A 13,826-nucleotide genomic window follows, 5' to 3' on the forward strand; every position below is an offset into this window, starting at 1 on the left:
AAACAATGAATATTCAGCAAATTCAAAAACCAAAGCAGGACTCATTCCAACAGAACAACCAGCAATATTTCATCTCGTTCAAGAAAAGGGATTGATATTTACTGATGAATTAAGGTTCTTGAGTTCTGCACAACCCCCTGTTAAACTAACTCTGAGATTAATGTTTCTTCTCACAAAAGATGGAAAACAAAGTTCAACTGTGAGGGATGAATCAAAGTATTTTGATAAACCATTGGACATGGAAAATAATGATGATAGAATATATATTGATCTGCTGGGCTCTCTTAATTATAGGGTTAGTCTTTCGGGTAAAAGTAGGAAGAATGAGAAGGAGAAACACATTATTCAGGCTTTAAGTATCCTTGGTTCAGGTGTTAGGTTTCTTCCAAATAACCCATCATAATTAGTTAATAGTCTGAGCCTGGTGTTGGCGCAGTGGTTAGGGCAGCGGCTTGGGATCCAAAAGGTCCTGAGTTCAAGCCCCGCTGGGCCACTGAATTAATACACCACGGGGTTGACTCAGCCTGTCATCCTTCCGAGATCGGCGAAATGAGTACCAGTGTACTGGGCCGGTGTATACCCCGGTTAAAATAGGTGTACCATATCCCTGTGTCGTAAGAGGCGACCAGGGTTGTGTCAGGAAGGGCATCCGGCGTAAAACATGTGCCAAATCACTATGCGGATCATACGGATGATCTGCTGTGGCGACCCCGAAAGGGAGCAGCCGAAAGAAGAAGAAGAGAATTAGTTAATAGACTGTTATTGCTGTTCGGTAGTAAGAAGGCTGGAAATAATTGCTTTAATGAAGAATCAGCCAGTTTAGACCACTTGATGACAATGAAAATAATTAAACAGATGGTTGGTACGACAGAACTTTAATATGGATACAAACAAACACGACATAACAGTGACTGAAGCTTTTCGTGCTGCACTCTTCAGGGTAAAAAAAAATTGCAGCAAATGAAGAAGGAAGTGAAGGCGTGTGCTTTATACGCAGGTCTCAATAAGGTACTGTATCTGTGCAGACCAGTACAATGCTGACATGTTGAGGATATTGAGCCGAGGTCGGAGCTCGTTTCATTTACGTATGTTGGAAGCAACTTTCATCCTGACCACCGATCCAATATTATGTCGTCAAAAGGAATTTGTACAATCTATGTGTCTCTTTCAGCATGGAAAGATCAAGGGAAGTATGGGAACAAATGGTGAATGGACCTTTGGGGAAACCCATCCCCCCTCTTTCCAGGATGTGGTTGCAAACGTCAATCATCGATGAACTGTGCTCCAGCCAATGGGCTTGAGGTGAAGATAATGAGCCGACCAATGGGTGTTCGGATTAACCGTGACGTCATTACGGTTGAACCAATCAGCGTCTACCTTATTGAGACCTGCATATAAAGCACACGCCTTCACTTCCTTCTTCATTGGCTGCAATTTTTTACCCTGAAGAGTGCAGCACGAAAAGCTTTGGTCACTATTATGTTGTGTTTGTTTGGATCCATATTAAAATTTTGTAGTACCAAACATATGTTTATTTATCTTAAACGACGGTACTCACAATGTCAAGTCGAGCAGCTTAATGGCTTGGCTTGGCTTAATGGTAAGTGTCATATAGGTAAGTTATCCGAGAAGTTTCTCCCGGCTTGGCTGCAGCACAACGTGGTCCCAGGCTTTATAACAAAGTGTATTATCAGTTTGAAAATGAAGCACAGCACTACAGTGGAGCGGATGTTTATTCTGGATGAGATTGGGAGCTTGAATCACACATGATCCACGCTACGTCGCGTCCGACGCAATGCCTGGAACGAAGCACGTGGTTTAATGTCGCTGTGTGACACGATCCGGTAATGTAGATACATTGCAACGATTGACCAACGTGCAGAGATGGTGGCACAGAAGAAATGCGATCGTACAATCGACTGGTTGAAGGTGAAACGATTCGGTTCTCTGATCAAAGACTCATCCCATCATGTACTCAATAAATCGGACTATAAGCTGTCTAACACGGAAAGGTTCGCGTTGGCGCACGGTTTTAACTTCGGCATTCCCAACCAGATTATCAAGAGGGAATTTTTTTGCCGAGTTTGAACTCCTCAACAACAATGGTACATTCATGAACAAGCTTTTAACATCAAAGGATGCCATGATGTTGTCCTCACTTGTCGGTGCTTTTGCTCGAATTGATTCTGCAAATGTGAAGGAATCCTTAACCATGAAATGAGAAAGTGAATCCAATACTGGTTGCAGTATCTCTCCCAACCACTTGGCAAGTTCATGTTGTGCTGATCGCACCATGGACAGTATCGGTCTTTGAGGGATATTCTCCTTGTGAGTCGTCGGCAGTCTGTACATTCTTGGACGTTGGGCTCCAACAGGTTTAATTCTGTCGTACACCTCCTTTGATAGTTCTCCACGTTTGAGAAGCTGCAACAGTCGTTTGACGATCTGACCTTCCACCTGAGGTGTGCTATCATGTTTCGTTACACCGCCCAGATGTTAAAATTTAGTTTCGTCGATCATCTTGTCGATGTAATCAATCTTATTCATGATTACCACTCCGGTGCCTTTATCCGGTTTGCAGATGTGAATGGCAGCATTCCTCCTCAATCGTTGTATTGCCAAGAGAACATCCCGTTGCATGTGAAAATCCGTGATGTCATTCGGGATTCCACAGTACGCATGCGCGAGGTCCGATAGTCTAGCCCTCAGCGCCTGGTCTGCTTCATTTGACACAGCCTGATGTGTTGATAGTTGAGCCCTGGGATTAACCGTGACGTCATTACCAATCAGCGTCAACCTTATTGAGACCTGCGTATAAAGCACACGCCTTCACTTCCTTCTTCATTTGCTGTGATTTTTTTTTTACCCTGAAGAGTGCAGCACGAAAAGCTTCGGTCACTATTATGTCGTGTTTGTTTGTATCCATATGAAAATAATTAATAAATGTCAATACAAAGATATTTTATCCCATATTAAATAAGATGAGAAGCACAATCCTTCTTTAAATTTCACAACAAGCAACCACACATCTTCATTCCCATACCCACTACAACTTGACGCAACAAAAGAATATGAGGCATCTTTATTGTCCATGGAAACTTACAATACCTTATTTAATATCACCGAGAAAAAATGACAAGTTTAGTTATAATCCGGGAAGTGGATACAAAAAGATAAGTTTCACCCGGAACATATGAGATTTCTCAAATATCTTCCGAAATTGCTCGTCTTATAAGACGATTCATAATTATGAAAGAACAGGGTGATGAACCAAAAAATATTGTTATAGATATTCAAAAACATACTTCAAAATCAACGATTAAACTTAAAAATAACTACAAGGTTGATTTCACAATTGATAATTCATTTAGAGAGTTATTGGGTTTCTCCTCAAAAAAGATTGAAACTAATGGGACGTTTTACAGTGAAAATGTCATTCAAATATCCTCAGGAATAAATTCGGTATTAATTCACTGTGATTTGATTGATGGCGCTTATAATGATGGAATAAGAACAAATACAATATTTTCATTCAGCACATACTCAACCCGAATTAGTTATAAATTCAATATGGAACCCAAAAATCTGGTTTATCTACCTGTGTCAGGAAAAACCATATACAGAGTAAATTTTAGGATAACCGACCAAAATAATCGCATGAGTTCTTTTAATGGAGAAATTATATCCATCAGATTTCACCTACGTGAAGTTTTTCAATAAATAAATACGATGGTTATTGTGAGAAAACACAAGTTAGGAAAATATAAAATCATTACAGGGGATGGGATGTTCTTTTCCCCAAACGACAAGGGTGAAGGTACTGTATGTATCTTGGTAGAGGATACTATAAACCTGAGAGACAAAGGGGTGTTGGACATCAATTTAGAAAAAAAAAGGAGATGGGATCATTGATACTCGAATGGGTGGAGGTTCAACTATTCTTAAACATAAAGACCTAATTGGTTCAACTGCTTCTGCTGTGGGAAATGTAGCGGGTGCTATAAAGAGTAGAAAAGATGCCCAAAAGGAATCCCATAAATTACAAGCAATAAAAGAAATTAAGAAAGGCAAAACTCAGTTGTTTCCCCAAGAATGACAGAGAATAATTCAAATACTTGGGTCAGGGTTTCAAAAGTTTTAACATCTTTTTTTCTAAATAAATACAAGTATGGAAGCAATTGATAGTATCTATGATTTGGATGATACCATTGTCATCTCAAACTCTACTAAAAAAGAAGACTACTTCAAGGTAAATGCCATAACTGGAACAGACTGGAATGCAAATGGAACAAAAAGTTTTGAAATAAATAATCAACAAACTTATTTGAATCTAGCCAAAAGTTTCTTGTTGTGTAAATTTACATTCACAAAGGCTGCGAATAACACAAATGCTACATTCGTAAATGATTTCTTCTGGAAAATGTTTGATAGTGTTCGTTTGTATATTGGAACACAAGAAGTTGAAGCGGTTGATTATGTCTCTGCTGCATGTGAAATTATGAAATTTACACTATATGCATTTCGTGATAGAATGGGGGAAGGGGGTTGTCGAAGGTTTTATTCCTGATATGGCAACAGGAACAAACACAGACCCTGGATATAGTCAAAGGAAAGGAATGTATAATGATGATACAAAAACAGGGAATAGTTTTACTGTGGCAGTTCCTCTTATAGATATATTTGGATTTTGTGATCATGATAAAGTTCTGTATGATCTTAAAATTAGATTTCAACTGCAAAGGAATGATAATGAAAATAGATTGCTTTTTGGTTTGGCTAATGCTTTTGCTGATCAGAATAAATTTCTAATTGATGAAATTAGTTGGTATACTTGTGAATATACTCCTTATCTTAAAACAGAAAAGATGTTGAATGGAACACTTAACTCAAAGAAACCACTCAATGTATCATACCTTAAAAGAAGATGCAAACACGTTAAACTGAACCAAACCACTGACACGTGGAATTTGGGTGTTCTGGAAGGAAAGCCACGATATCTGTGGCTCATTTAAAAAAAAAAAACAGATGGTGATACTGCTACTGATAAGAATAATGCATTGAGTGATAATGCTAAGGTGAAACAACTTCACGTTTCTCGAGATGGAACATTTTATCCACGAGATAGATTGGAAATTAATTGGGGAAAAAAATGATTATGCTGAAGCATACAAGTCTTAACAAAAGGTGTGTGAAAGCAATGGAAATAAAGAACCCATTTTGGATATGACAGCATTTAAAAGTCTGCATACGATCTATGCGTTTGACCTGAGTGCTCAAAAGGAAACTATAAAGTCAAATCGAGTGGATACTTCCCTATACATTGAAAGAGAAGAGAGTGAAGAAGTTGATACATATTGTTTGCTTTTGGAAGAAACAGAATTACAGATTAATACAGATAATGGTGTTATGTTTAGTCTCACATAATTTTTTTGATAAATAAATGAGTGCTAAAGCACCAACTGGGTATATGTTAATCAAATCAATCTTCATCAACTATCATCTTGTATTCAAAATCAAAAGCCTTGTACGGTTAACGTTAATACAATTCAGAGAAAAGGAGCAGTAAGAATTGATGTTTTGCTCAAAAGAAAACAGGTGAAAATCTTGAACGATACTGGCTCACTTAAAATTAAAATGTCAAAACCAATGTTCAAGAAATATTCAAGAAGAAAGACGAGTGGAGGTTTTCTCCCATTTCTAATTCCTTTATTTACTGGTTTAAGTGTGGCTGGAGCATTGACGGGTGGTATTTCAGCAGCGGTGAAAACTGCCAAGGAAAGGAAGGCTCAACTCCGGGCTCAAAAATAATTGGAAAGACATCACAAAGAGTTGGAGAAACAAATTAGTGGAAGTGGTGTAATTGTAGATTTTGCTGAAAAACTTGAAAGCGACATTGTTAGTTGGAGATATGAGGCCCGGCGAGGAGTGATGTAAGCAACATTTTTTAATGATATGATGATGATAGGCTCAGATGATAGGGGAAGGGTTAAAGTAGTGCTATATGGCATTAACTCCAAAATGGCAAACAACAAATACACGATGTGGCCCTTACATCACTCCTCCTCGCGGCGCCTCATATGCTTTCTTCTATCGTACAAGCAGGTGGAAAATTAACTAAAAGGGGTAATGGATTATATCTTTCTAATATATAAATGAGCATTGATGAGTGGTTTAAAGAATTTGGAAAGAATACATCAAATTTAGAACTTATCAAATATTGTAAGAAATTAAAAATTCATAATGTGGTTATTTGTATGAGAGATGAATTAACAAACGTGTCTAAACATACAAAGCATATTATTATGAACATAGAAGATAATAATGGGAATGGTTCTCATTGGGTTTCTATTTTTAATAATCAAAACAAATATTATTTTGATAGTTTTGGTCTTCCACCACCGGTTGAAGTAATAGAATTCTTACAGAATGGTGTTTGATAAACAATTCAAGTCCAAGAATTAAATTCCAAGTGTTGTGATCAATTATGTATATACGTGTTATTTCAACTCAACAAAAATAAAAATTTTAATGACATTTTTAATCGAATATAAATGACTTATGTTGGAAAAGATGGTTCTATCTTTGGTGTATCCCAATAACTAGATATTGATTTATCAAATTATTACACAAAGGCACAGGCTGAAGACAGAAATATAGTATAGCAAAAAATATTAATATGAAAAATGCTTATAAATTAATAAATTATCCAAGCCTGACTGATGCGAATGACTTGGTGAGATTAAGTGATTTATTACAATATATATATCCTTAAATAAAACGGCACATTTTGTTAAAGGAGTAGAATTTACAACCACAACACCTGGTTCAATAAACCATACCCCTTTTCTTATTAAATTCAATTATCTGCTCAGTATTGAATTTTATAAAGAAGGAAGAATAGTTAATATGAGAATAGAGAAATGGAGGTATAATATGTGTGATTTAGGATATAATTGGTTGTTTTCATTCAACCTAGAAGACTACACGATTTTTATCAGTCTCGTTAAGAAGAATATTATCCTCTTGGTACGAATCAGGAGATATGTGGAAGCACAATTAGCAAACAACAAATACACGATTTCGGGAATAGGAAATTATATGATGGCGAAGCAATAGTTTATATGACAACGAAGGAAGGAAATTGGATAATTATACAAAGTCGAGGAATACAAACCGATTTAACTATGGGAAGATGGGGAGGGATTACGTGTCATCATATTAATCTGTCATATATTTCTGATACATAAATGACAGCAAGAAGGCTTCAAGAAAATTATAATTTTTGCATTCAAGGATACCTTCAAGAAAAGGGTGTTCGATTTTACATTCCTTATGAATCGGAACATACACACGGACATTTTTCAATCAAGAACTGGCCTTAATACTGATGTTTAAAAAACCCACAAATAGAGATTTGATTAAAATATTAATAAAAATTAACTTCTAAAGGTGATGAAATATAAAACTCTTTTAGAAATCATCAACAAATCTTATTGGTTTCCTTTTATGAGAAAAATAATTGTGGATTCAAGAGTATTACAGAATCCAGATGAATATATGTATGATATTCTATGGGGTGAAAGTGGTTCAATGATAGGAAGGGATGAGGAAGGAGTTGAAGAAACTGAGAAGAGAGAGAAGGAAAAGAGAGAGAAGGAGGAGAGGGAGAAGAGAGAGAGAAGGAGAGGGAGAAGAGAGAGAGAAGGAGAGGGAGAAGAGAGAGAAGGAGGAGAGGGAGAAGAGAGAAAGAGAGAGAGAGAGAGAAAGAGGAGAGGGAGAGGGAGGAAAGAGAGAATAAATAAATATAAAAATATGGAAACCAATGAGATTATAAAAAGGTCAAAGGTATGACAGAAAATAAATAAATCTCAACGCACCGAGGAGGAAAACAAAGAATTGGCAAGTCTATGAGAAATATATGCGTCAAGATTATTAACATCGGTTTCAGGGAGAAGATTTAAACGAGAAAGTGAGGATGAAGAAGAGAAACAAGGAAAAGATTAAATTGTTGATGGTGTTGGTGTAATTGCCTTTAATTAAAGTTTTACATTTTTTTTTTCTTAAACAAATGGAGGAGAGCGTGAAGACATTTCTAAGGATTCTTTATGTTTTAAAAACTAAGATTCAAATGTGCATCTTGGAAACAAAAAAGGTTTCCGCACTCTGTAGGATTTTTTTGACATAAATAAATAGTGGGGCAACTTAGCTAAATATCGCATAACAATTGTGCATTTTGTGAGGAAAGCACCAAATTTGGCACAGTAGTAGCCTTTCATATTATGAACAGATTTGGAGATTTGGCCATCTCAAAATTTTTGATGGCAGTGGAAAATGGCTGCCACAGCCATCAGCGGCTGAATTTGAGATGGCCCAATATCCAAATCTGTTCATAATATGAAAGGCTACTAGTGTGCCAAATTTGGTGCTTTCCTCACAAAATGCACAATTGTTATGCTAAGTTGCCCCACTAAAATGAGTTATTGTCTCAAATGTAAAAATAACACCTAGAGTAAAAATATCTTGAATGTTAAAAGTAAAAATAATAGGGTTATACAAAAAGGTACATGTTCGGTGTGTGGCTCAAAAAAGAGTGAATTCATCACCAAATACAAACAAGGGGGAGATATACAAAAGTTTTAATCAGGAAGTAAATTTACAACTGGAATACCAGGGGAATTACATCTACCAGGGTATTCTTTCTGGGGTGCAAGAACAAACTTGAATAAAAGATTAGATGAGGCTGACAATCTTAAACTGTGGAGCAAACCGATCAATAGGGTGAATGAAGTGTGCATGGAGCACGATATTATTAAAATAGCACAACGTTGGAAGAAAAACATGAAGCCGATAGAGAAATGTTGTATAATTTGTCTCTGATACAAAATCCAACCTTGAGAGAAAAAGTTGATAGGTTCATCGTGAAGAAGATGATCAGTACTCAATTGAAACTTGGGCTTGGAAATTCAAAAAACTTATGGCTCTAATGATGTCATTAAGATTGAAGAGCAATTAGCTGATGAATTACATAAACAAATAATCACAGTTTCATAGAAGGAAGGTTTATTCCAAGGAAGTTGATTATATCTGGTCCGCTGATTTAATTGAACTCAATTATGATAAGGGGTACAAGTATGCTTTAACCGTTATTGATTTGAGGAGTAGATATGAGTGGGTTGTCCCTTTGAAAAACAAAATAGGTAATACTCTTATGTTAGCTTTCCAACAGATATTCAATAAAAGCAAGAGAAAACCGAAAAAAATTGTGGACTGATGAGGGTACAGAGTTCTACAGCAAGACATTTATGAATTTTCTTAAAAATAACAACATTACATGAAACAGCATCTTTAATGAAGGAAAAGTGGTTGTTATTGAACGTTTTAATCACACTTTAAAAGAGAGACCATATAAAAAAATTCACTCAACAATGGTTGTCTTTAATTCAGGACATTGTAGATAAGTACAACGACACGATTCATACCTCAACGAAAACGAAGCCATCAGAAACATTTACAAAATTAAAATATGAAAAAGAGATTAATGTCAGAAAGCCTAAGTTCTAAGTTGGTGATATAGTAAGAACATACAGGTGGAAATCTCATTTTGAAAAAGGTCATACCAAGCGATGGACAAATTAACTTTTTTAAATTGTTGATGTCGTCGGTACAGTTCCTTGGACTTGCAAATCATGTGATTTAAAGGGGGAAGAGATTTTAGGTTCATTTTATTCACAGGAATTACAAAAGACAAAAAAAAAAATTGAAAATGTTTTTTATTGACTGCGCCCCTTTTTAAACTCCGCCCCTTTTTGACTCCGCCCATGCAAACCACACCCACAAAAGCCACATTCACACAAGCCCCAACCACTCAAACCCCACTCACAAAAGCCACATCCACGCATGCCCCACCCACATAAGCCACATCCACGCAAACCCCACCCACATAAGCCACATCCACATCCATCATATCACATAATTAGTGATTAGTCTATTAGTTCCCACACACAACATGTTTATTTAATTTAAAAAATTGCTCCACCCACACAAGCTACATCCACACAAGCCCCACCCACCCAAGCCCCACCAACACAAGCTCCACCAACACTAGCCCCACCCACCCACATAAGCCACATCCACGCAAACCCCACCCACATAAGCCACATCCACATCCATCACATCATATAATTAGTGATTAGTTTATTAGTTCCCACACAGAACATGTTTATTTAATTGAAAAAAAATTGCTCCACCCACACAAGCTACATCCACACAAGCCCCACCCACACAAGCTCCACCCCAATGTGCGCCCCACCCACCCACACAAGCCCCACCACCCTGTGCCCCCACCTTTGACCCACCACCCCCTCATCCCACCCCAACCCTTCCCCACACACACACACACACACGGGGAGGAGAGAGGAGAGGGATGAGGGGGGTGGTGGGTCGTTGGGGGAGCGCACCTACCTCCCAAACCCTAACCTTCCCCCAGACCCCCTCCCCTTTACATCCTTTATTCTTTTCTTGTAATTCAAAATCAGATAATTATAAGGAAAGCATTTATAATTAAACAAAAGTAAAAACATTAAGCAAAATCTTCTTTCGCAGCAGTCTGTATGTTTGTTTTGGTTTTTAAACTCGATCAACATATTCTGTTCAAAACAAAGAGTGAATAACAATTAGGATATATAAAGATGATTATATTATGATATTAATTAAATACTAAATATAACATTTACCTCCAGAAGATAGAGTGTCGTGTCAGATTCCTCCAGAAGATTAAGTTGTATGTTTGGTTCATCCAGGCAGGTGTTTAAACTGAAAAAATAATAATAATAATAATAATAATAATGAGTCAAAGACACACACACACACACACACACACACACACACACACACACACACCCACACACCCACGCACACCCACGCGCACACACACACACACACACACACACACACACACACACACACACACACAATTTATCACCTTTGACTCGACTCATTCAAGGTCAGAGGACGTGAGAGAACTTCTTGCCAGCCGAGAAAAATATGATTCAATTCTCTTCTGAACGATCGAATGTCTTCAAGGAAGTCATTCATTTTAAGCCACTCATCGTGTAATTCAAAGGCCTCCTGTTCTAGATCAGTTATCAACGATGTTCTTATTGGGCACAACCTGTTAGAAAAAGACATACAATAATTACTGGTTGTATCGTGATATAATTCTGTATAAAACAACAAATAATGAATATATAAAATTCAATATAAAACAAGGATCTCACCTTTCATCTTGTGAAAACGATTGATCTGCAAGGTTGTAGTAATAATCTGAACACTCCATATTCAAAATAAAACGCACTCAGTGCACAAGTTGGTTTAAATAGGCAACTTGATGATGTCAATGAAATGTGAAAACAATGGGTTTTTTCAGGGTGTGTCTGACATAGGAAATGACTTTGGAATTTTTTTGGCTTGGTTCTGGCGAGGCAGCTTGGCTGACTTCAGACTGACTCATTTTAACACGAAAATGAAACAGCTTGCTTTGAATGATTTTGAGAAAACCTACGTTTAAAAGCTGTTTTTGCTTGCTTTTCGCTAAACTTTGTTCTGTTAGTGTTCTGATGATTTAAGATATAACCAAGAGAGACATGGGCACAGAATACTTCCTCATTTTCACAGCACGACTGTGCTCTTAAAGGCACTTCCCCATTTTACAGAACCGAAGGAGGGATCGTGAACTTCCCTTTCTTTCGTGCTTGAAGAGATAAAGTGAATATACTCGATGGAAATGAATGTTAAAAGAAAATGAAGTTATTCCCTAAAGTAGAACATGGGCAAATAATCTTTGGTTCGCTCTTTGAGTGGAATGAAAGTATAAAAGGACTGTGATTTTGTTGGGGGGAAGAAGTTCTTTCATCAGTAAGTCTCAATCTTTCATCGTCTCAATTTTACATTTGCTTGTATGGGAGGGGGAGGAAATCAGTCTCCTATTTTGGGCCTTGGGGGCTTGAATCAGAAAGTTTTTCCCTTTTTCCCATTCATTTGAATGGGCGTCCCAGAAACCCCATTTATCATCTACTAGTGACCTTGTCTGAAACCAAATTGATGATCGGAAATCAGGCCATTGGAGAAGAGGAAGGATTTCATGTCTGAAGTGATGAGGATTCCATAACCTTGCTGATGATTGGGAGAAGGCTGATTGGTCTGTAGTTGCAGGGATCTCTTTTTGCACCATTTTTGTGCAGGGCAGTAATGTTTGCTGATTTCCAAGCAGATGGCAAATGACCTTGAGCAAATGAGAGGGTGAATAGAACAGAGAGAGGGTGAGCAAGGGCAGAGGAGCAGGTTTTTAGGACACGTGGGCTCATGCCGTCTGGACGGGTTGCAGAATCTGAGTCGAGATTTGACAGCAAGGAGAAAAGGACACAGAGTCCAGGAACAGTTGGGTGCGACTGGGTAAGGTGGGTAGAGAAAGCGATCGGTTTCGGACACATGATTTCGAGGCAAACACTGAGTTTAGGCATTCAGCCTTTTCACGTGCGGTATCAGCAGTGCGGCCATTTGAGGTAAGGGAGGGGATGGAGGGGGAACATACACCAGAAACAGATTTGAGTAGATGCCATCAGGATTTGGAGGAGGGAGAGAGGTTTGAGAGTTCAGACTTGAGATTAGAAAGATGTTGTTTTCTGGCTCTCCTGAATGCAGACACACACTTGTTCTGAGCAAGGAACTGAGAGTACCCTCAGATGGGTTTGCTTTCCATGAGGCAAAGGCAAGTTTTTTCAGGACAACTGCCTCGCCACAAGCTTCAGTGAACCAATGGTGCGAGGAAGGGTCGGACAACTGAAGATGAGAGGGGATAAATTTGTGCATGAGGGAGAGCAAGTTTCTTTGAAAGAATTCCCAGGATGAGTTGATGTTGGATAAAGTAGCGATGGGAGACCAGTCTCGAAGTTTGATGGCTGCTTGGAGACCCTGCCAGTCAGCCTGAGTGAAATGCCAGACTCGACGGGGCTGTGGTGGTTCTCTGATAGCAGACAGAGAGACTTTGATAAGCACATGGTCAGAATAACCGATTGGAGAAGAGGAATAACAGCAGATATTTTCAGGGAAATTTGGCAAAATGAGATCCAGAAGAGACGGAGTACCGTTGGTTGAGATCCGGGTCGGAAAGTTGACCGATTGAGTCAGTCCCAATGAGTCATAGAAGTCTTTTGCTGAGGTGCCATGACAGGTGAGAGAGGAAACCACACCCAGCCAACTGGCATGATGACAATTGAAGTCGCCACATATGAGGAAGAGAGAGTTTGGATGAGAAGATAGAAGTTAGTCCATGTTTTCGGATTGTGAGGTGTAAATGGAGTCACCACTGTTTGGTGGACGGTACAGTACACATATAAACATGAGGTGGGAGTGGAGGGGAAGCCATAGCCAGAGGTATTCCTGGGGGTGTGGTGGAGTGAGGGCAGTGCATGGAGAGTGAGGAATCGAGTCTTTGTTGAGGAGAGCAACTCCTCCACCAGTACGAGGCTTAGGTCTGTCATACTGGAGGAGGGAGTAACCAGGGAGAGATACTAGGAAGTCAGAGACGTCTTGAGGGTGGAACGTTTCTGTTAGACAGATTATGTCTGGTTTGTCAGTGGCAACCTGTATGGAAAGATCTAAGGTTTGAGCAAAGGCCTTGGATATTTGAGGTCCACACTGATAATGAGGAAGGAGGGGAGGAAGCTTTGGGTGCAGGGGATGGGGAGGGTAGGATAAGGGAGTAACGGGGGGGGGGGGTAAGGAGAGTTGTTTAAAGAGTGTGGGGCAATTGCAGAACTAGGGGAGGG

The 13,826-nt window shown here is 38.6% G+C and overlaps 1 protein-coding gene across 6 annotated transcripts in view; it reads right to left on the reverse strand.

Moving 5' to 3' along the window:
• Positions 1-13,826, reverse strand: part of AGK (acylglycerol kinase) — a 102,422-nt gene that overhangs the window by 13,179 nt on the left and 75,417 nt on the right. The window contains exons 16-18 of one of the 6 annotated variants that reach the window (XR_015052829.1): positions 10,982-11,170; positions 10,734-10,812; positions 10,495-10,646 (exon numbers count right to left, since the gene is read on the reverse strand). The exons of 4 other annotated variants lie outside the window; for them this stretch is intronic. The gene's annotated coding sequence lies outside the window, so the exon portion shown is untranslated. Of the gene's footprint in view, positions 1-10,494; positions 10,647-10,733; positions 10,813-10,981; positions 11,171-13,826 lie in introns of those variants that run through there. One more of the 6 variants, XR_015052828.1, reaches the window with a different exon arrangement.

The sequence above is a fragment of the Eptatretus burgeri genome, chromosome 2 (genome assembly GCF_056783735.1).
Source record: "Eptatretus burgeri isolate ZD-2024b chromosome 2, Ebu_testis_v1, whole genome shotgun sequence".
Lineage (NCBI taxonomy): Eukaryota > Metazoa > Chordata > Myxini > Myxiniformes > Myxinidae > Eptatretus > Eptatretus burgeri.